The 27,817-nt window shown below is 40.5% G+C and overlaps 1 long non-coding RNA gene across 1 annotated transcript; it reads left to right on the top strand.

Moving 5' to 3' along the window:
- Positions 1-15,437: 15,437 nt before the first annotated feature.
- On the top strand, positions 15,438-27,794 carry LOC106726727. Its single transcript, XR_001362824.1, has 4 exons — positions 15,438-15,517; positions 17,692-17,892; positions 22,901-22,942; positions 27,702-27,794. It is a non-coding gene; the product is annotated as an uncharacterized LOC106726727 (long non-coding RNA).
- Positions 27,795-27,817: the final 23 nt, after the last annotated feature.

Genomic DNA, 27,817 nt, shown 5'->3' on the forward strand with positions numbered 1-27,817 from the left:
GCATTCCCTATGGACACAGACAATAGAGTCACGAGGGCCTGGGGTGGGGTGGGAACCAAGTGGAGGGGAGCTATGGGGGTGAAAAAGAGGAACAACTGTAATAATCTGAACATTAAAAAAAAATTTTTTTTTAAGTAAAAAAAAAAATTGACACGCTGAAGAATAGCTACAGGGAGATTATGAGGAAATACTTTAACACAATACAGGCATAAGAACATTCAACTTTAAGAGACAAAAAAATAAGAAAAGCCAAGGTGACTGCTTAAAATACTGGAACTGAAAACAATGGATTAAAACAATAATAATAGGTACTGTAAGTGGAGATGGGCTAATAAGCCAAATATCTACAAAGATTGTTTGAGGTTCATGAAAAATAAAAGGGAAGTCATTGAACAGTTACCATATTATTATAAAGTTTTAGCTTTGTATTACCAATGAAATTATGAGTACTTCGTAAGCAGCTATTTACAAATATTTCTATAAACTCACTTAGGTGTAATATTTTTCTGTTACCATAGTCAGAGTGCCAGAGATTCTCCCCCATTGGCCAAGATGACATGAGGGAGAATGGGTGTTTCTTACACTGAGTGCACCAAAAACTAGAAATATGAATGGACAGGACCCAAGCCCTCCAAAAGCTAGAAAGATGGACAGGGCCCAAACTCCCCAAAAGCTAATGAGAAACAAAAGCCCTCCTCTCCTTATGCCTATAAGAACTGGAGGCTTGAGCAGGAAGGGAAGATGGTTTTTCAAACAGGAGTCCACCATTCTCCCAGGACCCGATTTCTAAATAAAGCTTCTTTCCATTTGCACCAGCGCCTGTCTCACCAGTTAGGCTTTCCGTTGCAGCAGGCAGCCCAACCTGTGTTTTTTGCTTAAATTTCTAAGCTTGAGAATATGGGTTTGGCTTCCAAGTTTAATAATACCACCTAGGCAACATGATTTAGGATTAAGTTCTCACCTACTTTTTCTGCTATAGCAAATTTTATAAAAATTCTCCACAATATTCAATTCAACACATATTAATAACTAATAAACCTTGCCAGACAATTTTTAAATCTAAAGAAAGACAATATAAATGAGCTAATGTTTATTTATAACACAGAATAATACATATAATAATGTAAGAAGATGCAAGAAAAATATTTAAAGAGGCAGTGATACCGGGGCAGGGTTTTGAAGTATCAGTAGGAGTTTACTCATCACAAAAATGGATAAACATTTCATTCAGAATGTTTAAAGGCATGGAGCAAGAAAAAAAATGAAATATTTGGAACATTACAATTATTTAAATATTTCTGAAACAAAATACTAGAGGAAGACAATAGCAAAGGTGAAACAGAAGGAGACAGCTCCAAAGGGCGTTCTGGGTCACTCTAGTAAACAAAGCCTTTTTCTTATGGGAAGTAAAAAGGCATTAAAAGATTTTGAGCTGTTCGGTGACAGGCTTAAATTAACGTTTCAGGAAGATGATTCCAGCTGAAGAGTGGAGGGGAAATATGAGCTGGAGGGGAAGTGGGTGGATAGACAGGGAAATAGATGGGAATGAACTGAGTTAAAGCCATGGCAGAAGAGGTTTTGGATGTGGAATTGATGAGATTTGGGTAACCAATGAGGTATCTCAGTCCTGCTGTAGAGCCAGTCACAGAGAGGGACCACAGAAGGAAAAACAGGTTTCTGGGTGGGAGGTCCAGTATGGACCATGAGTGAGTTTGAGATGCCCAGAAGATGCTATACCATCTTTTTCTTGTCTAACCCTTGGACATTTGAAAAGCCTATTTTTAGAGAATAAAAATACCTAAATATCTGGGTTCTTTTATTAATTAAATGTCTGTTTAAGAAAACATACTTCCCCCATAGTAAAATCAAGCACCAGACAATAATGAGTTACATGCTGTCAAAGGTATCATCTAATCAAAGACCAGTTAATCAAATGCTTTGTGAATAGAAAATAACTGTATATGTTACCTGAATCATCAAAGTTTAAAGAATAAGAATGCAAAAGAAACACTAAATAGCAAAACTGAACACAACTTTATCTTCCAAGATTCAAAACCTATTAAGGTACCTTTGATGTGTTGTTATGGGCCTCGCTCAAAACTGTGCATGAAATGTACTTGCCTTTGCTGGATGCCGAGTCAACTATCCTGCTCTGTGGAAAGGTCTTCACTTGGTTTGGATAGAAGGCTCTGAGAGGTGACAGCATCTGTAACAGAGGCAGGGGACAGTGGGCCAAGTTTGCATTCCCCTTCAGCAATGTAGAGCCAGACTCATAGGAATGCGGTCAAGCCATAATGCTAAGTTTGACTGATATATGCTGTAGCTGGGAAGGCCACAGAGTTGCTGCAATGTGTGTCCATAAGTCCTATGAGAAAAACAGACTGAGCAAATGGTATTTCCAAAAGTCACACATTGGCAGGCTGACAGACACTAACGCATTTGGGTAGCTATGGCCAGCCCAAAGTTTTCTTGCATAATTAGTAGATTTGGTATTCTTGAGAAAGGACATTTTCCATGAAGAGCTTGCTTTGAAGGCAGATTTTCACTGCCAGGTCTCCTGGGAGAATCATTTTTTCCAGTTCTCACTTTTGCTATCTCTGACTCATCTCTCAGAGCTTAAGGGAAAACATTCTTATGGCAGGAACATGTGGGGGTCCAGATGGAACTTTTTTAGTGACTCCAAATGTCCCCTACGACCAGAGCTTCACTGAAGTTTGCTCCGGTGTGATGATCCCAGCTCTGGGCTGCCTGCTGGAGAGGAAGAGAACAGGTGACGCACAGGGGCCGGCAGAGAACGGCTTCACATGACCTGGCAGTGGTCCCTGAGGTCTGGAAACCCTGTCATTCTTGGGAGGAAGTAATGATTTACTCTTGAGAGAAGAAGTAGGAATAACTCATGAACAATGTGGGGTGGGGGGTCAGGAGTGAGAGGAGGAAGAGAAGATTATCCGGACACCTTAAAAATGACTAGGAAATACCAAACACGCCTGGGTGGCCCTCCTAAATCCCTGCGAAAACAAGCCCCACTAAAATTGGCTAATGATGGAAGCAAATATCGTCCAGCAGAACAGACTTTGACTGACTTGGCCTCTTGAATTTTAAAAGCATTCAGGGAAAACACATTGACCCTCTGATGCTGCAGTGATAAATTGTTATCTTTGACTTCTTGTTGCAACTGGTTATTTTAATCTTTCCAATTCTTTCTCGTTCCTTATCACCACCTCAGGATTACATCGATCCAAGTGTCGGTGGGTGGGATGGGGGGTTCAGATAGTGGCAGCTAGCTTTTGTCTGGTTTGTTAAAGATGACCCACATTTCTTACCAATAAACTCTCTTTCAGACCACTGAGCAGTAAATTCTCAGGATCTCAGTTCAATCTGTCAGCGACCTTAGCTGAGAATGATTTTCTTCACCAAAGTTCAAGGAGGAATTAAAGCTACTCCTAACAGGTGAGCCTGGCAGAACACTGCCCCTATGTCTGAGCACTGCCAGCATAGCCTGCCTCCGGAGGCCGCACTGCCAGGGTTCCCGTAGCTTCGGCACTGCATAAATTATATAGAAGAAAAATAAATGGCTTCTCCTTTGGGGGACTGAGATTTTCTGATTTTTTTTTTTACGAGTGAAAACATTTCACTGTTCTATAAACAGTCTCCTATGGCCCTGGTTTTATTTTAATTACATGTATCCCTCTTTATTTTTTTTTTTCTTCTTGAAAACCTGAGCAGTAAAGTATTGCACATTTAAAAGAAACCACATACAGAACGAAAACACATTCTTGGAATGAGACGCCCTGAAATAGCATCTACATGTTTCTTCGGACCGGTGTTGACGGCTTCCATATATGTTGGTTTAGAATTACTCTCTGCAGTTGGGTCAGCTTGGAGGGGGTTGGGAGAAGCGCCCATTCTTCTTCTGTGGGGTCTAATAGGCTCTGACCTATTGCCTGTGAGTAAGACACAGGCTCCAGGAAAATTTTCTTGGAATTCTCGTCAACATCCTACTAAAATATAAAAGATTCTTATTTCACATTTGTAAGTCATAGGAAGATACAGTTTCTTATTAGTGGCTAAGATTCCAACTATGGAATAAAAGGCTCTGTTCCCATGAGTTTGATTTTACATGTGAAAATTTCATATACATATATATATATACATACATACATATACACACACCTATATACATACACATATATACCATATATGTATATACATTTGCTTTTATGTTATCTTTTGTTAGATTTTAACTTCTTAACTCCTCAAAGGCAATTAATAAAAAATAGTTGATGAACATATTTTGTGTAATATAAAAATTATAAATTTGAAATAAAAAGATTCTCTCAGTGTAACTCTGTTGCAATGGGATGGTAAGTTCACAGAAAAGGACTTCAACGATAGCACTTTCTTGGGGCAAAATCCATGGAGAACCAAATCACAAAAGGTTGCAGCAGACACTACCAATCACAGGAAGCCCAAAGGAACAAAATCTCCATTCGAAACACAGCACCCATGACACAGATTAGATTAGAGTAACCCTTTGTACTCCCAAATGGCTTTGGAAGAATGTGCAACTTTGAGCGGTGATGTCCTAGTGCCTCTGGAGGGATGCCATTTCTAAGTGATAGCCATGGCCCTTCCACAAGAGACAGCCTGTGTCTCCCAGACCACCGCAATTATGCCTCGCCTTCCCGGCCTCTGCCACAGCGTGGGTCAAGATGCCACTGCCCACTTAGAGCACTCTCTTGTTTAGAGTCCCAAGGGGATGGTCAATACCACATATGTGAAGTTTAGGGAAACCCACTAGGAAAATGACCCAGCACGATTCAGAAATAGTACAACAGTAAAACCCAATGTATAGTCTGTATTTTCCAGTGGTTCTATATATGTGAATGTTCCAGAAAAACAAGACACATTTTTCAAGTATCAAAATACTTTTACATATGATTAATTTGATCAAATAACATCTGAAGTGCTATTACACTCTCCCATGCTTTCTGTATTTCTTGGAAGAACTTTACCCTTGTTAACAAACTGGCATTGTGATATTCTCCTGTTCACTAAGAACATCGGGTGCCATTGTATTTCCTTTAGATCTCTTACCCCTATCTTCATATGCCCTCGGCTTTAGCCAAAATCTCTTTCCATCCCTTGCTTTTGGACGGGCAGCCTTTCTAGGGCATGTTTGTGGGCTCTGGTCCCCATTTCCACACCTGAGTTCTTCCCAGCTTTCCTGACCCCCTGCACTAGGTTACCCCCTCTAACCCCCCTTTTCACTCAGCTACTGCTAACAGGATTCCCTAAGTGAACGTTAATTTTTTATTTTTGTTCTGACATTTGTCACTCTCTGTCTCTCATTATGATTATTTAACATTTACATAAGATGCTGAGAGCAATAGCCACATTTTATATATCTTGGTGTACCCTGTTGTGCCTTAAAACAGGACCTGGGACTAATAGATATTTTTATAAAAACACTTTGAAGACATTTATTGAATGAATTTACAGTAAGGGTCCTGGCTAGCCAAAACTAAAATTCAATATAACTGGGAAGTGAACGTAAGTGAACCTTGCCCCATTTACAACTCCTTGGTCTATACCACAGTCATACATAGCGGCTGACAGTCACCTTGAAAAATACACTCTAACCATGTCCATGCCTTACTTCCAGTGCGTGAAGTAGAACCTGGCTCATAGTGGGTGTTAAAAAACAAACAAACTCTAAATTCTGTAACCTATGCAGGCCCAATTGAACTTTTTCTTGGCTGGTTTTAATCACCTCATCTTAGAGGCCTTTAGTCCTCAGCCTCAGAGTAGTAAGGTATTGGTGACTGCGAAGATTACGGGAAGGCTGAATTATGGAGGTCTAGGAGAGATGATGGCCACTGTGTCACCTCTGCTCCAAGTGGCAACCACTGCATCTTGCTTTCTCAGGTTTAAGTTCAGGGGAGATAAAGACGCTTGTGGAAAAGGATTCCAAGATTTTTAGAGACGGGGCAGCAATACTAGAGAATCTCGGGCTCCCTTCATGCCTGGAAGTGAGGCCTGGAATGTTTCTCAGGGATCCTGAACTAAAGGGAGACACCTCTCAGGGTGTCGTAGGAATATACACATGGGATATATGCAAGGAAATAGCGTAACTACATAAAAAGGTGGCTCTAATTAGCTGATAAAATTTGGTTTTAACTATTTAACATGACATCATTTGCCCAAGAATATGTGTGGAACCATTTGAGAAATGAATGAAAAACTGAGTTCTTAGAAAATCATTTTTTCCTTGTAAGGTGTTAAATATTTTAGTAAATTCTAATAGGAAAAAAAAATTAATTAAAGAGTGACAGAATTACCGGGGAGTTTAGCAACCAATCTGAACCCCTTGCTTTGCTGAAGAGAGAACTTTCCAGGCTTGTGGCTAATTTTTGACTGAGTTGGGACCAGTAACCAGGTTTGCTGAGGCCTAGGACTGTAGCCTTCTCTGTACCAGAACAGACACTCCTAAAGCATGACATGGAAGTCAGTTTTGTTTGGAGCCAAGCTGGAACAAGAAAAGAAGTCTGTCTATACTGAAGGGAATCAGGCCCTGAGCCATGATGTTCAGGTCAAGCCAGTCAGCATTAACGACTCTTACATGAACAAGCCAACTATTTTCCATTCTCATTAAAAGAAAGTTAGAACTACTAGTATACAGTGACTCAGAATTTTGATTTTTTTTCTTTAATGAAAGCCACTACAAAGAGCATACTTCCCTTGAACCATCACATCGCTAAGCAAAATAACTTTGAATTTTATGAACTCTGAGAGGCATTTATTTCTCTGACTGTTTTTAATTCGGGGGGGGGGAGAGAAAATTCATGGATAGCAATAGAATAAGGATAAGTGTATCTGGAAATTTTCATTTGGCAGCTGAAATTCTGCTTTAAAACCAGAATATAGCCCTAACCGGTTTGGCTCAACAGATAGAGCGTCGGCCTGCGGACTCAAGGGTCCCAGGTTCGGTTCCGGTCAAGGGCATGTACCTTGGTTGCAGGCACATCCCCAGTGGGGAGTGTGCAGGAGGCAGCTGATCAATGTTTCTCTCTCACCAATGTTTCTAACTCTCTATCCCTCTCCCTTCCCCTCTGTAAAAAATCAATAAAAATATATTTAAAAATACAAACCAGAATATATATACTAGTATAAGTTACAAAATTACCATGCCTGTTTAATTGCAGTGATATTAAGCCCTTCAATCATTCAACAAATGTTTATTGAGGGCCAGTATCCTGTCAAGAATTAGGCTAAAGATAGAAAAATCACAAGGAGCCGATTGAGCTAAGTGCAGGCCAGGTGGAAGTGGAGAGCGTGGAGGACTTCTCTGAGGAGCTCAATCCTAAGGGACAGTACTTATTAACCACATGAGGTCTGGGGTGCTGGACACTGCTGACAGAGGCAACGGAAAGTGTAGCGTTTCAGGAACAGAGAGAAGCTCAGTGCCTGGAGTGCTGTGTGGGTAGGTGTGCAGTGACAAAGGAGGCCGGGCGGGGAGAGAAAGGTCATCTCAGGAGTTTGAGCTGTATGGCCAAAGGTGATGGGAGCTATCAGAAAGATCAAGAAAGTGTTACATGATATGATTTATGTCTAAAAACATAATCTTAAATCGCTCTTAAACATAAGAAAAGATGATCAGTTAAAACTCAGAGGTACTGCACTGCTTTTCACCTATCAAACTAGCAAAATCGTGTCTGAGTAGGGTAGAGAAATAGGCATTTGCCACATTTCTGGCAGGAGTAAAAATAATTTGGCAACGTATTAAAATCGTAAACACACATACCTTTGACCCAGCACTTCTAATTCTTCTGCAATTACTCTCCCACTAGTATAGAGTGACATATATACCACTATATTCATTACAGCATTGTTTGTAATAGCAAAATATCAAAAAACTACTAAATGTTCATTAAAAGCAAGCTAGCTAACTACGTTTTATTAGCTCAATATGATAGAAAATCTTGCACTTTAATAAAAAAGAATAACTTCTTTATATGGAAAGGTTACCAAGATACATCATCTATTTTTAGAAGTAAATACAAAACCGTGAACAAATCATAGTATCTTCATGTAAAAAAGGAAGACATATTATATTTTATTGTATGGTGTGTATAAAATATCTCTGGAATAACAAAAGTTCTTACATGACTGTCTGTATGGAAGGGACCTGAGTGGCTGGGAGGTGGGCATAGAAGGGATTCTTTTCAGTGGATGCCACCTTTTGTGACCTTTGCCCAAAGAGTTTCATGGAGTGATGTGGGCAGAACCCATAGTGCAGTTGAGGACTGGATTGATTGGACATGCAGGACATGAGACCACTTTGAAGGAGTCTGGTTGTGCAGGGGGAGAGTAATAGGACATGGTTTGGAGTGGGGGTGGGGAGCAGTGTTAGATCAAGAAGTTTCTTTTAAACTGGGGAACAGACTTGAGCTCGGACAGACACAGATGAAAAATAATAGGATAAAGCAGATACTTATAAGACAAGGGTAGACATGAAAATATTGCAAATTTCCAAACAAGATTTAAAAAGGAAAATCCAGGAATTATATCTTTCTTTCTTTTCTTTTTTAACTACCCTCTATTGTCTTTAGAATAGTGGTTAGTAACAAGTCGGACTCACTAATTTTTTTTTTTTTTACCATCTGATGTCATGGTGCCCGGACTCATGTTTTGGAATATCTCCCTTCATTAAATGTTAAGTGTCACATGACCCAGACAAAAAGATATGCAAGAACAGACAATGTATGCACATATCAAAGCAAGATCACAGAGGCATGCACCTACTTTAGCAAGTGTATGCAGGAAGCCCACCAACCTTCTATCTCTCCTGTCTCAGGAAGGGCAGGGAATGTTGCTCTTCCCTCCACCTCCTGGCCTCCACTGTCAGCCCTGGTTGCGGGTGAATCCTTCACCAAGGGCTAAGCTTCCAGAAGATCTAGCCCAGTCTCCGTGTCAGAGGCAGGATACAACCCCACGAATTCCTTCCTAAATGTTTAGTGTTTTCTGTGCCCCAGCATTCTAATCCCCCTTTCTGACATTTTTCAAGTGAAAAATTTGACTCACACTCCCCCTAGTGACAGCCCTAGGAATGTCTTTCAATGACCATAACCATACCTCATTGATAGCAAAGAGAAAGAGCCAGCCTGAAGTGTTGATTGTTACAGGAAAGTGCACCTTTATTGCCCCCACTCCCCGCCTGACACATACACTAACATTTCTTTCTGTGAACAGGAAGAAGTATTTGTGGAACTGAATATGTAAACATTAATAGATTGGAGGGAATGCATTTAGTCAGTGCTGTAATGGAGACAGCACTATATCTTCCTTGTTTTATGAGGAGGCAGGTGTTAGAAACAGGACGACTCTGCATATATAAAAAGGAGAAGAGAGAAGAAAGGAATGGAATATGCTAGACATGTCCCAGTTTGCACTGCTGATCCCAAGACTGAGATAGTGTGATCACTACCACTTTTAAGTTTAACTTACGAACACAGAAATCCTAAGGTTTAGTGTACTGAGGGTACAGGACCTGTGAAAGATGGCCTGAGGGGACAGTAATAGCAGTGATTAAATATTTGTAAGGCTGACATGTGGAAAATTAAACTTCTTGTTTGGAACAACTCCAAATGAATAATGCTGAACCATTCATTGAGGGTCAGTTTAAGAACTGATGAATATATAGCCTTTCTCTCCAGAAAAAATATGCTTTCACACTTCATGGATTGTCACAGAAAAAAATGTAATGGCTAATAAACATTGAAACAGATGCTCAATCTCACTAAAAATGTCAGGCCAACCTAACATAATCTACTATGTTTTCCCTTTCTATCTGGAAAAGATCAAACAATTTAACAATGCAACGTATTTTTAAAAGTGTGGGGGGAAAGACACCCTTATGCTATTTATGCGTTATAAACTCGTGCCTTCTTTTCTGAATGACACTCCATTGATCACGTATGCTATGGCTTCAGTTCCCATCTCTAGGCCCATCCAGCTCAGACCTCTCTTGAAGCTTTGAATATGAACCGTCTTCACTTGGCTATCCTAAAGGTTCTGCAAATCCAACATGTGCAAGAAAGAACTCCAAAACTCCCACAGGCGGCTCTCTCTGGAGCATGCCAGCATCTTTCCCCACCCACTTGCCCTTTCCCTTGCCTCTCTCTTTCTCTTAAGCTCCAAGCACCCTTCTTTTGCCTTTGTAACTTGTTTCTTGAGCCCATTTCTTCTACAGCCCCCTTTTCCACCTCCATGTCTTTATAAATAAATGTTCTCTTGAAAAAAAAAAAAGAAAAAAAAACCTCCCACAAACTATTGACCCCAGATAGTAGGTAGCACTCCCATCCATTAGTGTGTGAGTCAGACATCTCAGAGGCATCCTTGACATTTCCCTCTAACCACTTCTCCCTGCTTCCCATGTCACCACACCAAGTTAAGCAATCATCATTTCTCACCTGGACCCCCGCAATAACCTCCTAACGTGTGTGGTGTGTCCTAACACCCTCTCTGCTCCTAGGATGAGTTATCCTCCTTGCAGTCAGAATCACCTTTTCAAAACTTAAACCTTATCATGCCAAAACTCCTGTTTAAGTCCTGCAATTGCTTTTAAGATAAAGACAAAAATCTTTAATGCAGCCTGCAGACTCTGCACAGCCTGACTTCTGATTACATTTTCAGGTTCCCCTAACTGATTCTCTCCAGCTTCTAGCATGCTGGCTCCTTTCTCTTTCTTTAAAGCTACTTTTCTCCCCTGTCAAAGCACTTTTTCATATGTGTTTCTTCTGTTTCAAAGTATCTTCTCCCTCTCTTCATCTAGTTAACTCCTATTTAGGACATAATCTCAATTCCCAGAGGAGGGTGTCCCTGTCACACCAGTTCAGCTCTGTTTTCTTTTGTTACTTTATATATGAAAGCCTAGAACTATGTCTTTTTTTATGGTACCTAGAGCAATTTGTAATAATGCCCTAATCTATATGATTATTTTAGTTCTATCTTTTACTGCTACTAGACTATAACCTTCACAATGGCAGAGACCTTATCTTTCCTAAAGTGTGCCAGTGGATTTTGAATAGCAAGAAGTAGGCACTGTGTGTGTGTGTGTGTGTGAGAGAGAGAGAGAGAGAGAGAGAGAGAGAGAGAGAAAGAAAATGCGAGAAAGAAAATACAAAAAAAAAGGTTAACAGTGGAAATTTCTAGGTAATGGACTTAGGCATGATTTTTCCTTCTTTTATATTTCTGTGTTTTCTATACTTTATACAATGGGTATACATTTATTTGTGACCAAATAAAATCAATAAATGTTATGTCATTAAAGTCAACTGAATTTCAGAGGACATGACTGCCAGCCACTTATGCCAAATATGAGTGGACCACAAAGGATTATCAGAAAAAGTAAGAAAACTGTTTTAAGAACCATGAATACTATTTTTGAATGAATTAGGACCTTCAAAAATTATAGAGTTAAGTAAGCACTTAGTTAAGTCTAGCTCCTTTAAGAATTGACTTCACCAAGCACTAACATGAATGTGGTAGCTTTCATCAAAGGTTGCTTTGAGAAACAACCATAAAAAATATATTTGCTTGTTTACCGTAAAGTTGTTGTTGAGGACATTGTTTATTATATGACTCCGTGTTCACAATATAGAGCCCTCAAGTGAATCTCTTTTAATCTCAGTGCTAAACAAAGCTTTGCTTCTGCTGAAGACTCTTACTTTCCCCCTCTAATTAAGAGCACTCCATTGGTTATGTTCACCTTTTTGACCAAGAGTCAGAGCCAATGCCCCTTCCCAGCAATTGTGTTCCCTGTATGGGTGCCATATTTGTATTCTCCTTCCCTTGATCCTGTTTACACTTTATCATTTAATTTTACCTATTTGAGCTATAAATCGTGTGATGTAAAAATCACTTGTAAATTGAGGTGAGGCATAAATATACTACTTATGAAATTGATAAAATACATAATCCTTCTAACTTTCAAAGCTGTCAAATCTTACTCAAGCTCTTCTTTTCCCATCACCTTAGAGGTTCTATTGGCTAAATTTAGAAGCGGTTCACAAAATGCAGACCAGAATGCCCTCTAAGTTTCTCAAACTGGGCAAAAGTTTCAAGCACGCATACAAAAGGAAAGCTTGAGTACAGTAAATATAAAAGCCAAATATAAAGGAACATATCCCAGTAGTTAGAGTGGTCCAAAGACAAGAATGGACTGCCTTATCCCTAGGAATTTGTCTTCTCATGGGACTCTAGACCACTTTTCAATGAAGGTAAGGCAGACAGACACAAGTCTAGATACCTCTCACCCAGCAACACTGCCTAGTATCCTTGCCTCTAACCATCTCAGAGTGAGAAAATGTCATTGGATTATATTGCAAGTGCTGGGGTGGGAGACTTGATGCCTAAATCTCTCTCTAGCTCCTTCCCTGTCCCCAAAATGAAGGTAAGCATTAGCTTCACTGGCTGTTGGCTCTGTCAGTCTCAGTTGCCATGGAGGACTGTCTGCTCCACAAGTAGCCTTGTTCTCTTTAGTGGCCGTCACCCATTACAGAAACGATAGTAGATGATCATAAGTAATCTTAGTAATAAGATGTCTGCAAAGGACAAAGAGTGTTAAATCAGCAGATCTATGTGTAGAGAAAGCTTGGGAAGCTACAAAGAAGGTATTACAACATTAAAACTAGCACATGGTTCTATAGGACCTCACCTCAATGTCAGATTCCGCTGCAGATCAGAGACCTAGCACTGATTCCAGCTCTTCTTCCAGCAAGGTATGGCAATCATCTGATGCTTACAATGATTGGAACAATTTGTAATCTTCTATTTTCATAAATTGCTGAATCATATACAGTACCCATCTTTCTATTATTTTAGGCACCATACTTCGTTAAGCAGACATGTTAACTCAGCAATTGTGAAAGACTCAGGAAAGAAATTTTAGAAGACTTGGATCATCAAAGAATCATGCAGAGCACTGCCGAATAAGGTCAGAGAGTGAAAGCAACTAGACCACCTCTGACTTTAATTCTCTGAGGGTGGAAACTGTAATGACTCATTCAGACCAAAAGGGGCTCCCATGTCTGAAATCCACAATATCCTTTCAGAGCTCAAGTTGCAATTCTGTCCTTGATGGGGAGGAGAGGGAGCCAAGGGAGGAAGCGAGACAGGCTTTTGGCTGAGATTGAAGTGCAGGAGGGAAACTGAGGACTGAACAACTCATAAACTCCACCACCAAACCCAGACCTGTGTTCAGATGGCATAAAAAAATCCAAAACTGCTGTTCGAAAACATCATCCTTTTCCATGGTTTTGCTCTTTTCATTTTTCTTTAGCTCTGTGTAAAATTTCATGATATAAAAACTCAAAAATTATAGGTGTTACATAAATGATAAATTAGAAGATGATTCTCCACTTTACAACAGAATTCTTGGCTTCACAAAAGAAAAAGGCATAGTATTTTTAAAATGACGGTGTCCCGCCCTAACCGGTTTGGCTCAGTGGATAGAGCGTCGGCTTGCGGACTGAGGGGTCCCAGGTTCGATTCTGGTCAAGGGCATGTACCTTGGTTGCGGGCACATCCCCAGTAGGGGGTGTGCAGGAAGCAGCTGATCGATGTTTCTAACTCTCTACCCCTCTTCCTTCCTCTCTGTAAAAAATCAATAAAGTATATATTTAAAATGACGGTGTCCCTTTTACACCTAAAATATATATTTTTGTATTAGTCAAGATCCCAACAGGAAACACCATACTCAAACTAGAATAATTTATTAAGCAAAATCTGTGTAGCTTAAGGTCCGTTCATTGTTAGCTAAAGTCTTTACCTAAAGTATCTGCAATGCTATGCTAGGAGCTGGGGGAGATCAGAAATTATAAGTTATTCCTTTCTTTAAGCAGCTTAAAGTTTAACATAGTTTAACGTTTTGTTAGAAAGCAAGACATATGCACATGAAGTAGCAATAAGCACTAACACAGAATTTGTTCTAGATTTGGGTGCATTCTGTAAAAGCATTAGGAGAAGGCAGGAGCAATAGTAACTAAAATGGTCTAGGCCCTAGGGAGATCTAGGGAGACTCTAGGGAGATCTCATGAAAAAAATAGGAAGTGTATAAGCAGGATGAGACAATTGTTCCAGATGGAGAGAAAAAACAGAAGGTATACAGACTGGGGACAAGTGTTGAAGCTAGCAAGATAGTCTGCCAACTGAAAAAGTAACTTGCGGATACAAGGCAGATCCTCAAACCTTGTGCCTCTTTTTAAACGATGGGCCATATTTTAGGGCTGAGCCATACTGTAGATCTCACTAAGCAATTGGAGATGACAGGCCCTTCCACCTCTGCTCACTCACATAGATCTTCCTTCAAAGGTTCTGAAGACAGATGTCTGGAGAGAGAAATTTTGAAAGAAGCTAACTAATAGCTCCTAGTAGTGACTAGAACAAGACTTTACCTATTGACTAGACCCGTGGTCGGCAAACCGTGGCTCGAGAGCCACATGCAGCTCTTTGGCCCCTTGAGTGTGACTCTTCCACAAAATACTATGTGCGGGCGCGCACGTACAGTGCGATTGAAACTTCGTGGCCCATGTGCAGAAGTCAGTATTTTGTGGAAGAGCTGGTATTTTGTGGAAGAGCCACACTCAAGGGGCCAAAGAGCCGCATGTGGCTCGCAAGCCTCGGTTTGCCAAGCCGCAGTTTGCCGACCACTGGACTAGACAGATGCAAAAAAGCAGCCTCACTTTTCACCAGTTATTATTGTCTTCCTTGTTTCCTCTAGCAACCAAATCACCCCTGAGGGCAGTTCACGGCAGGTTTCCTGGTGACAGTTCACAAAGATGAACTTTAGAAGTTTTTAATTCAATTGTGTGTGGGTTGAAGAAACATTGGGTTTGACAATCCATAAAATTGTTTTTCCATTACCTATGACACCCATTTTATACTTGTTTATGTTTGTCCCAATCAAATACCATTCTGTACAAGTTCAAATGAATCCTTATTGACTAAGTAATTTTTAAAAATCACATCATCAAAGTTGTCCCATTAAAAACACTGTCTGATGCTTCCTGGCCCTCCGTGCTCTAGGTAAAAAAAGTAAAGAGAACGTTTTGACCTGGAAATCAATAATAAACAAGCCAAACCAATACGCATACAAATGGGAGGGTGACAATGGAACTAGTCACTGTCTTTGTTTCTCCTTTCTTGCCTCACTCACAGACCAATTTTTTGGAAGTAGCCATGCCTCTGCCGGTAAAGGCAATGATGACCTAGAAATCTGTGGTATTCCCAGTTACTGACCTCACTGAAAGGGAGTAGGTGGGAACACCACAAAATGGTTAAAGGAGCACCTAATGGTAAAGGCATCCAATCCTCCCCCCAATAAAAAGGTTATGTGACTCACCAGGGTAAAGATCAAACCTCCATCTTCCTTTCCACAGCAGATGTAGTCATGAAGGAAACTGGTTGGAACTAAGCACCCAGAAGGGATGGAAATTTTAATGCTTTATATAGCAAGGTAAGATCTTTTTTTTTCTTTTTTTTTTGATTAGTTAAATCTTTATTGTTCAGATTATTACAGTTGTTCCTCTTTTTTTCCCTCACAACTCCCCTCCACCCAGTTCCCACCCCACCCTCCGCCCTCACTCCCCACCCACTGTCCTCATCCATAGGTGCACGATTTTTGTCCAGTCTCTTCCCGCATCCCCCTCACCCCTTTCCTCCCCAAGAATAGTCAGTCCACTCCCTTTCTATGCCCCTGATTCTATTATAATCACCAGTTCATTCTGTTCATCAGATTATTCACTTGATTTTCAGATTCACTTGTTGATAGATGTGTATTTGTTGTTCATAATTTGTATCTTTACCTTTTTCTTCTTCTTCCTCTTCTTAAAGGATACCTTTCAGCATTTCATATAATACTGGTTTGGTGGTGATGAACTCCTTTAGCTTTTCCTTATCTGTGAAGCTCTTTATCTGACCTTCAATTCTGAATGATAGCTTTGCTGGATAAAGTAATCTTGGTTGTAGGTTCTTGCTATTCATCACTTTGAATATTTCTTGCCACTCCCTTCTGGCCTGCAAAGTTTCTGTTGAGAAATCAGCTGACAGTCGTATGGGTACTCCCTTATAGGTAACTGACTTTTTTTCTCTTGCTGCTTTTAAGATTCTCTCTTTGTCTTTTGCTCTTGGCATTTTAATTATGATGTGTCTTGGTGTGGTCCTCTTTGGATTCCTTTTGTTTGGGGTTCTCTGCGCTTCCTGGACTTGGAAGTCTATTTCTTTCACCAGGTAGGGGAAGTTTTCTGTCATTATTTCTTCAAATAGGTTTTCAATATCTTGCCCTCTCTCTTCTTCTGGTACCCCTATAATTCTGATGTTGGTACGCTTGAAGTTGTCCCAGAGGCTCCTTACACTATCTTCGTATTTTTGGATTCTTTTTTCATTTTGCTTTTCCGGTTGGGTGTTTTTTGCTTCTTCGCATTTCAAATCTTTGACTTGATTCTTGCGATCCTCTGGTCTGCTGTTGGGAGTCTGTATAATATTATTTCAGTCAGTGTATGCTTAATTTCTAGTTGGTCCTTTATCACAACATCGAGGGTCTCACTAGATTTCTTAAGGATCTCAATACATTTATCGGCGGTTTCCATAAAATTCTTGAAAAATCTTAGAACCGTGGTTTTGAACTCTATATCCAGTCGTTTGCTGTCCTCCATTTCTGTCATTTGTGACCTGTTTCTTTGTCTTCGCATTTTGTCTGCTTCCCTGTGTTGGTAGAGTGGTTTTGTGTGCTAGGTGTCCTACAGGGCCCAGTGGCTCAGCCTCCCCAGTTACCTGAGGTGGACACTCTTGGTGCACCCCCTTGTGGGCTTTGTGCACAGTCTTGTTGTAGTTATGCCTTGATTGTTTTAGGTGTCACTGGGAGGAATTGACCTCCAGGCCAATTGGCAGTGAGAATCAGCTGTGTCTGCAGTGGGAGAACTTCTGTGCTGAAGACACCCTTCTGGGGCAAGACTTGCTTCAGTGGGGCTTTGGTGCTCACTGAGTCTGCCCCCTGAGTGTGTTCCTTATGAATCTGAGGAGTTGTAATCTGGGTGGTCCCACTCTGACCACTGGGTACACTGGCTCTTGGATCTAAGGAGGTGCTAATTAAGCCTCTTCCTGAGGTTACCCAGCAGGAGCTATGAAGAGATATGCAGATTCCCCTTCCTTTTTTGGGGGTTTGGGGGTGCCCAGATGAGGCCCAGCTGAGAAGCAATGCAAGCTGCTGTGGACAGTCCCGCTTCTCCCGTATGAATCTGGGTCCCCAGAGACTCGCCCGGAACTGGAGCTCAGAGCCTGAGACTCCCTCCCGATTAAAAAAGACAACCTCGCCCTCAGCCGCCAGCCCGCTCCGTGTGCGCCTCTGTACCTTAGTATTTTACTTCCGCACTGCGCCTCCTCTGAGTCTCGGTATGCTTTTCTCTTTCCTTCTAGTTGTAGAATTTCCACTCAGCCAGCCTTCCTGTGGTTCTGGATGATGTCTGTTCCGTCTTTTAGTTGTATTTTTGAAGTGGTTGTTCGAGGCAACAAACTCCGGTGTTTACCTATGCCGCCGTCTTGGTTTCTCCTAAGATCTTGAATATTGATGAATTCTTGTGCTTTTCTTTCTATCCTGAAATATTTGCTATTTTTCATTCCCCTTGTCCTCAGCCTGGCTGCACAAAAGAATAATCTGGAAAGCTTTTTAAAAATGCTGACTCCTGTACCCCACCTCAGCCACTGTGGAAGCTGAAAATAGAAAAGTCAGAATAAAATGATGGGGCAGGTCACAGACAACACAGGAGCCAGTTTGACCAAATCAGGGTCTCTGAGGGTGGAGCCTAGGCACTGTTAGATGTGCAAACTCTCAAGGTGAGTCCAAGGTTTTAATCATTGTTTGGTACCAGTGTAGTCAGATGCACTTACTTGGTTTAAATGGGAATCACCTGGTCATGATGGTTGGATGGTGAAAATGAGCACAGAGCATGCTGGAGTGTTGCTAGAAGGATACCTGAGGCTGTGGTTGATCCCAGGAGAAAAATGGACTGTAAGTAATGCTGCAATGAATAACCTGTTGTGTGCGCATTTTTGTATACTAGGGGTGTGTTTCATGAGTAATGAATGGTTATCTTCCCCCAAAATTCACACCCAATGTGATGGTGTTAGGAGGTGAGGCCTCTGAGTGGTGATTAGGTCATGAGGGTGGTGCCCTAATGAATGGGATTGGTGCTCTTATAAATGAGACACCACGGGTCTCTATAGTCCCTTCCACGTGAGGATACAGATGTCTGTCCTCACTAGACCAGGCTGCACCCTAATCTCAGTGAGAAATAAGTTTCTATTGTTTATAAGCCACCCCGACTAACTAAGATTGATACATTCCTAGAAGTAAAACTGCTAGATTAAAGGGTCAAAGCATATGTAGTTTTGTTACATATTGCCAAATTTCTCACCATAGCAATGTATACGACTGACTGTTTTCCCACACACTTACATCAGAGTATAATATCAAGCTTTTAAATGTTTGCCAATATGATAGATAAAAAACAGCTCAGTGAAGTTTCAATTTTCATATATCATTATAAATGGTTAAACATGTTTTTTATGAATTGTCCTTTCATGGTTTTTGCCCATATTTTTATAGGATTTTGGCCTTTTTTTGCTCATTTTTTTCTCTAATTTTGTTTATTTGAGATAAAATTTACATTCAGTTAAATGCACAGGACTTGAGTGCATATGTCAATGAGTCTTCACAAATATATTCATACATCTATATTATCACAACCCTAGCAAGATACAGAACATTCTATCCCCTCAGAAACTTCTCTCATGCTCCCTTCCAGTCAACCCCCACATAAGCAACCACAGTTTTGACTTAAATCATATGGTATGTACTGTTGTATCTGATCGCTCTGGCTCAAAATAATGTTTTTGAGTTCCATCCACATTGGTATATAGAGAAGTCACTCATTACTTTTAATTTTAGTGTATAATTCAATGTCATTTACTGCATTCACCTTGTTGTGCAACCATCACCTCTATGTACTAGTAGTTCCAAGAGAAATTTCATTATCCGAAAAGAGAGCTCCGTGTCTATTCAACAGTCACTCCCTGTCCTCCCCTTCTCCAGCCCCTGGGAACTACCAATCTGCACTTACTTATTCTGAACATTTCACAAAAATGGAATCATACCATATGTGACCTTTTGTCTGCCTTATTTCCCTCAACATAATGTTTTCCAGCTTCGTCTGCATTGCAGCATGTATCAGAACTTCATTCTCTTATGGCTGACTGATATTCCATCGTATGTCCATGCCACATTTTATTCATCTGTTGATTGGTTATGGATATTTGTGTCCACCTTTTGGCTCTTGTGAATAGTGCTGCTGTGAACAGTCGTGTACAAGTGTTTGTTTGAGTACCTGTTTTCAATTTTGTTGGGTATATACCTAGGAGTGGAATTACAGTGGTAATTCTGTGTTTAACTCTCTAAAGAGTCACCAAACTGCTTTCCACAGAGGCTTAAAAACCCCTTGGCCCTTAGACAAAGATTTGATTCTCCCCAAGGAATAACAACTGAACTAAGGGTACCAGGGGATGAAACTAGAGCCCAGAATAGTTCATAGGGCCATGATAACCTGCTTGTGAGATCTCACCTTCCATTTCCCTTTTTCCTTCTCCTTTAGCCATTTCCTGACATTCTCTAACTTTTTAATAAGACAAATGGCCAAGCTTCACCTGAGATTTATTAAATATGTATTATCAGAATTTTAGTGGCAAGAGCCAATCCCAGACTTCTCCTGATCCCTAAAGTTTAGCCGATTACTGATTCCTCTACTTCCTTCTTGCTCACCTGTGATTAGTGGAGCAATTGTATCATATGCTAGGAATGTTCCATAAACTATCTGATTAGAAGCCTTTTTGAGGGCAGCCCTTAATAATTCTACCGAAATGAAACTGGTCAAAAAGAGAAACGATTGAAGTCCCCTGGTCAGAGATTGTGTTGATGGAATCCAGCACTACAGCAAGCATCCGCCTCTAACTTGCCTTTTTTGGTGGCCCTCTGGCAGCCAGCTTCTAGGTGTGCAATAGCTGTGTGGTGGTGACAGAATAGGTGGTGTTGGGAAGACTTGAGTTTTGCCCAGTAGGTGAAATATCTGTGTTCTAATAAGGATCCTTTCACTTGCAAGTTTTTCTCTTGTCTTCCTGATAGGTGGCTGAAATAAATTTTACTTTTGTCAAATCTATAAAGAGGAAAAGTCAATCCCTAAAATCTAGAAGAGAGAAGAAAAGACCAGAAACTAATCAACAGCAGGGCTGGAGCTAGAATGTTTTGGAATGGTATTCCCACTCTGAACCATTCACTCCCTGCTTCCACCTTTCCCCATCACTCTCTCCCTATTGGAAAAAGTAAGGGGAGGAATGTGCCATAGTAGCAACCGGTAGCAGTTAGAGAAATATCTTCAACTGAGATGCATTGTCTCTCTGCCAATCAAATATTTTCTTGGTTCTGATATTTTCTTCCAACACCATGTACAAGTTGAATTACCTACCTCTAAAAAGACGTCCCATTTCCACCCCCAGATAATTTCAGACTTGGCAAGTTAAAATCAATATATTTTTTAAGGTAGGGGGAATTTTATAGAGATCACTAAATCCAACTCATTTTACAGAGTAGGACATTGATGCCAAGAGATTGAACAATTTACCTATAGTTACACCTCTCAAAAGTACAAGAGGTTTTTTTTCTCCCTTTGAAAAAGCTAATCATAGAATCCATCCATTAGCCAGTCTCTAGTCTCTTCACATAAACAGAATGACAAATAAATTGTGATAGGCAACCTTCATAATGAGCTAATACTAAGATACTGAGCTGTGCTAACAACATCTGAAATCATTCATTGCATGTGAGAAGCATAATTATGAGTAATTGTTGCCATTTCTATAATTGAACACTGCAATTCTAGCAAGAGCAAGAATAGAAGGAAATGGGCTGGAGACCCCAGGGAACAACTTTTGCATCTCTCTGCCTCCTTCAGATTATAAATCAGTGAATAAACAGAGCCTGGTATTTCCTGAAAGCTAGATAGTGTATTACTAAGATGTTATGAAGATACTCATTTCCATATTGAAAAACTAAAAACAAATCTATAAAGGGAATAAGGGCATACATATTCCTGGAAGTAGAGACTAAAACATTAACTGATAAGAGTTTCTCTTAGTTCAAGTATGAGCACTTTATTCTTATTTTGACAGCTTTCACTTTATTACCCAATTTAACATTTCAAGGCCTTTTTAGAATGATATTTTACCCTCTGTCCTTCCTTTTGTACCCTTCTTATCCCCACTCTACCTTGGAAGTGTAGAAAGAGAGGGTTTGAGGATAGCATGTGATTAAGATTAAATTATAATCAGGACTTTCTGTGAAAAAAACTTCCCCCATTTCTTTTTTTGTCTTTGTTTTTGTTTTCAAGGGATCCACCTTTAAACCAGCTTCAAATATAAATTCAATTAAAGGGAAACATAACTTAAGAACCTTTTTTCCTTATTATAAAAGTTTTCATAGTAATTTCATTTTCATGGTGAAAAATTAAGGGAACATAAAAATAAGTTTTATGAAAGCAACAAAGAATCCATTCATAATTCTACAATCTAATGATAATCACTGCTAACATTTTAGAGTATATCTTTCCAAAAGGGGTGTGAGTATGAGTGTGTGTGTGAGTGTGTGTGTGTGTGTGTGTGTGTGTGAGAGAGAGAGAGAGAAGAGAGAGAGAGAATATCCTCCCAGAAGGGGTGTGAGGAGTGTGTGTGTGTGTGTGTGTGTGTGTATGTGTGTGTGTTGGACTGCATCCTTTGAGAAGGGGTGTGTGTATATGTGTGAGTGTGTATGTGTGTTTTCAGATGTCCTTGACAGTACTGGTACCTGTAAGCTCTTGCCTTTTCAGTCCTGCCCTCACCTTTTCCTAACTCCCTGGAGCCAACACTGGCAACATAACAGTAGGTACAACTCCCACCAGCTGGTAAGGCCTGGAACTCACCTTACTATGATGTTTCTCTGGTGACCAAGACAACCCTTGGACTTTCGTGAGTATCTGGAGCTACAGCCTTCCCAGCCCACATTGAGTTTGTGCAATCCATAGGACTGGGAAGCTGGATTGCCTGAGTTTCTTTATTTGTACTTTCACTTCCCATTCAAGACCTGGAACCCTGTTTCACTCAAACTCTTGTCTGAGGCCTAACACTCAGCTAGCTCTTGCTAGTGGTCCCCTTCTTCCTGGGCCTCTGACTCTATGCCCTGACCCCTTGGCTACTGTGCTCATGAGATTTTTTTTTTTTTTTTTGCAATTTTAACTTCAACAACCCACTCACCAGATCATATTCCCCACAGGAACTGAAATTTCCAGGCATCCTTTTCACTAGATTTGGGCCACTTTCATCCGGACGCAATGCTAGGACAATGCCCCTTAACTAGGCAGTGCATCCTGGCCCTCCTGGTCCCTCCTTCCCCACCAGCCCACTCGAGACACCCCGGCATCTGGCTCATTACATATTGGCAGGTTCTTTGTTTTCAAAACAAATGATTCCAGCCATTTGTTTTCATCGTTTAGTTAAAACTGACTACCCTTTACTGAGTGCTGGGTTATTTAAACTGCACTCAGGGTAGCAGTGACAACATTTTAATTAATTGCTTAGCAATGCCATTTCAAAGCAGCGGAAATTTACATGCTTTCCTATGGATGGCTCAGTAGCACCTGACATGAATTAGCTCTCACATTATAGTTTTTCATCCTTGTCAGCAGGAACAGCAGGAAGAAAAAAGCAAACAATGGAAAAACAACCAAAGGAGATTTATTCACATCATGTTTTCTCTTTCCAGAGTGGAGAAGCAAGAGGAGTGGTTTCCTTTCATCCACTAACAGTGAGATATCTGCTTTCTTTTGATGCATTTTCATTTGGATCAACAAGTGTGCTGGGCTCCATCTCCCTGCCTTCATATATCAGACAATAATTCCTCTGTGATAACAGAGTGAGGCAGCCTGTGGTGCTGTTTTGTCCAAAGTGACATACATGGGGGATTATTTTAAAAGTAAAAAGGCACGCTTGCCTAATAAACAAACTCAAACAAGCTCAAGTGGCAGGCTTATCTTCCAAAAAAGGAAACTCATCAGGAAGAAGTTTTGTGGCATGCTGAGCCATTATTCCTTAATGGCATGTTTTTCCTCAAAGAGAAATAACACTATTTTTGAGATTTAGCTAATGAGCACATTGTATTGAGGGACAGTGAAGGAACTGCAAACCTTGGTCAAAGGGCAGTCAGAGCTAAGTATTTGTTAAAAGAGTATATGCCCATTTTCTGAATTAGCAAGTTTTTATACACAGGATGGACTCCAGCTGTAAACAGTGTGTGTAGCTATATAGTCCCGTCTTCCCAGCAGCTTGCAGCAGTATCAAATTCCTATCTTTGGAGATGGGGCAGGGGCTGCAAACCCAGCCCCTCCAGGGCCAGGCAGGGTGGTGAGTGGGTGAGATGAGCAGGGCTGGGATGCTGGTAACTAGAAGGGCACACGCCTTATCTGCAGGCCAGCTGCTGCTCAGCCCCAGCCTACCAAGGCCGGGTGGCAATGCCAGCCCAGTGTCGACAGATACTCTTAGGCTTTGCAAGAGAAAGCGGAAATCTGGATATTTATGAGAATTCTCCAGATTTTTAAAAGTTGGCAATTCACTGAAAAAATTTTCCAACTCCTAGCAAGCCCAACAATGAACATGTGCAGGCCAGATGCTGCCTTCAGACTTCTAGTTTGTTTGCGGACATCTAGAGCATGGGAAGGAGGGTCGAGGGAGGGGCAGGAAGCAGGCTGGGTGAGGCCCTGCAAAGGTGACCTGCACACCCTAGAGTGTGTCATCCACAGGGTGGGGGGACCCAGGGGAGCAAAGATGCACTTTGAGTAGGTCAAGACTGGTCAAAATGAGCACTGCCCTTTGTTTAAGTTATATATATACTAGAGGCCTGATGCACAAAATTCGTGCAAGGGGCTCGGCCCTCACAGTTGCGGTGGCTTGCCTTGGCCCTCGCAGCCACAGCTCCATCCAGAAGGATGTCCGGAAGGTCATTCGGCTGTCTGGTCTAATTAGCATATTACACTTTTATTATTATAGATATATATCTCCTATATAATAAAAGGCTAATATGCAATTCAACTGAATGGCAGAATGACCAGTTGCTATGACACGCACTGACCACTAGGGGGCAGATGCTCAACACAGGAGCTGCCCCCAGTAGTCAGTGCACTCCTACAGGGGAAGTGCCTCTCAGCCAGAAGCCCTGAGCTGGGCTCATGGCTGGCAAGCACAGCGGCAGAGGCAGGAGACTCTACCACCTCCATGGCAGCACTAAGGATGTCCGACTGACATCCCTCAAGGGCTCCCAGACTGCGAGAGGGTGCAGGCCAGGCTGAGGGACCCCCCATATATATATATACACATACATATATATATATATATTTGATATCTTAAAATGTACATATATACATACATTCATTTAAACAGCTTTTCATTGATTATTTAATCCTATATACAATAGCATTCACATTGTCTTGCACATAGAAAGGAGTCATTAATGCTCATTCAAAATATATTTATTGAGCACTAATACATTCCAGGATCTGTCCTGGGACCCTGAGGTAAATTAATGCTCAGGCAAAGGTTCCTGTCCTCAAGCAGGTAGAGTTCTGGTGGTGGCAGTTAAATGATCAATAATGAACATAAAAATTATACATTGTGGTAGGAGGTAGGGAGTTCTACACAAAGAAAAGTAAGGTAGGGTAAAAGGGACTGGGATTACTGGGTGGGGTGCATCTTACAAAATTAAATTGGGTAAATATTTATATTTTAAAAAGTTAGTCATTTGCTTGTTTTTAATCTAATGGTGAAGCAGGATGGGAGGCATCCATTAAGTCCATTGGTAATTCCCAAGGCTGGTTTTAGTAGTGATGCCTAATTCTTCCTCTAAGCAAATCTTTTACCAGAGATTATGTAAAATGTAAATGTATTTCTAATTTCACAGCTTTTTTGTATTATTTTGGTACCCATATACATGCCAGTCATTTGTGTTTTTGTTCAGCTATTATTAAATGAGCACCTACTATATGCAAAGTACTAAATCAGGCACCAGACACAGAAAGGAGATACAGTAAAAAAGGGCATTGGTAACATGGCATCAAGGACAAAAATATCTGTACAGTTACTGGCCTTTTCTCTGCCCAATGCCCCAGGAATGAGATTCCTTTAAGATCCACTGTTCTGACTCCTCTGTGATTCTCCCCTGTAACAATATAATTGAATATTCATGTATTTTTAAATGTTTCTCAGATGATAGAGAGAGCATGATGGTTGAGACAGGGCAGTAACAAGACCATTGGTTTTGGAGGTTAGATTTGTGTGTGTGTCTCCCAACCCAACAATCTCTGATCAGTTGTAAGATCAATCTCTGATCAGTTATAAGATCTAGTCCTTCCAACTGCAAGATGAATAAAGATATATGTCCACATTTCACAGGACTCTTGTGAGAATTTAATGAGTTGCTATATGGAAGAGCCCTCTGTAAACGGTAAAGTGCTAATAATAATAATAATAATAATAATAATAATAATAAAACAGTTTACATGTATGGAGCTTTTATCACATGTCAAGCATGTTTCAACTTTATGTATATCAATTCAGTTAATGCCCACAACAGTGTATGAGGTATTTGGTATTATTATACCCATTTTCAAGATGAGGAAGCCCAGGAGGTTTGGTGACTTGCCTAAGGTCACAGGCTATTAAATGGCACAGCCAGGAATCCACCCAAGCTATCTGACTCCAAAAACGAAGTGTTTAACCTCACTCGTAAGTACTGCTACACAACTTACAGAAGCATGATCCATTCCATAATATTCATCATCAACAATATGCAAAGCACGGTGCCAATTAGTATGAGGGATATATAGATTAAAAGGAAACTTCCTGCCCTCCAGAAGCTAACAAATTAGTAGGAGAACCAGAACTATCCAGTTTGTACTGAAGTCCTTAACATCACTCCCACAAATACCACCCACCTATCCCTGTGCTTTGTTTTGACTAAAATTCCTTACTGTCAGTAAAGCACAGGAAGGAGGACAGTAAGAGAAGGCATTGGTCACACGGCATCAAGGACAAAAAAACATCTGTACAGTTACTGGCCTAGGTCAGAGGACGAGATTCTGCCCACACATGAAGGGGCACAACCAAACTCAGGAGTATAGGGGTTCTCAGGAGCGGAGAGGATGTGGTGGATGGTGGAGAGCTGGGACTTAACTCCTCCACCACCAACGGCTGCTCTAGGGATATCCTTTCGATTGGAGACTTAGGTGGACAGCCCCTGTTCTCATTGTCACAACCTCCTAAGTGATGTCAAGGAGTAAAACAAACTCAAGAGAGATAGTACGCTGTAAAGAGAGATAAGGGGAGGGTGTAGGAAGACCTTCACAAATTTGTGTTTACATCAGAGCTCAGCAGTGCCTCACCCCCCACACCACAGGCTCTGCTCCAAGATGTCTGGAGGCAAGCATGCTTTGTTTGCTGTTCTTTGTGAGGTGGAGGCAAGTGCTGACTGGAGGCCTCCAGGGATGCATAGAATTCATTCCCCATAAAATAATCAAGAACTCATCTTTGAATTTGTTAAAGCACCAATGCATTTCATTTTTTTGTTCCATTTTATTTCTGAACAGCCCCAACGAGAGTGCCAATTTGGTTGGTACCCTTCAATAATTCGCTACTTAACTCCTTCCACAATCCAAGTTCTTTAAAATGCAAATACTAATTTTTATCATTTTCTACATATCACAATGAGGAATTAAAAAATCAGTTAGACATGAATAACTTGCATTTTCATGAAAACATTCAGTTCATGGAGAACACTGTACATTTTAATATATAATATTTGCATTTCTAATTTTAATTGACCTCTTTGTAATCCAGAAAGTATATTTTTGAAACACTTTCGTCTACCACAAAAAAGCAACAATAAGTACCAAAAATTTATAAACAGTACATATTTTTTGAAGGGCTAGAATAATTTCTGTCACTAAACTAAACAAATAATAAAAACTAAAACGTTTTTCTTGTACTGATACCTATAATGTGTTGGTATACCTGATGCTTCATGTTTAATAAAGTACTTTCTACTCTCACACACACAGTATCTCTCCCCTGGGCCACGTGTGAGGTAGAGCAGGTATTATCATTATCATTCCCACTTTATGGATGAGGAAAATGAAGCTCAGAGAGACTCTATGTGTCCGTAATCACAAAAAGCAGTCACATGGCCTGGATTCAATCTTGATGGAGGATAATTCACTGTACTACTGCTCGGCAAATACTCTTATTTTAATTTTTCCTTTACTCCTAATAATCTGCCTGAAGTGAAACAACCCCCCTCATGATTCCAGTATCATTCCTCCTCCATTTACCAAAAACTGAAGTGCTTCTCGGTGCATCACAGCATAAAATATTAATTGGAAAATGTTTTCCTTTTTTAACGTTTTTATGATTGGTGTCAATTTTTGTTGTTTTTAATCTGGAAAAAAAAAAAAACACCCTGAAACTCCTGAGTGTATTTTAAATGAGTTCCACTTATGGCTGCTTATTTTTGCTCTCAGGTAATTAAAACAATGCAACAATACCAGAATCACTTAGAGTTGGTGCTCCATTTCTACATCTTAAAAGTCAGAGAGGTAAGAAAGGACCACATGATGGAGGTGAGTCCTCAATGAAT

This window comes from Myotis brandtii, unplaced genomic scaffold, assembly GCF_000412655.1.
Source record: "Myotis brandtii unplaced genomic scaffold, ASM41265v1 scaffold31, whole genome shotgun sequence".
Taxonomy (NCBI): Eukaryota; Metazoa; Chordata; class Mammalia; order Chiroptera; family Vespertilionidae; genus Myotis; species Myotis brandtii.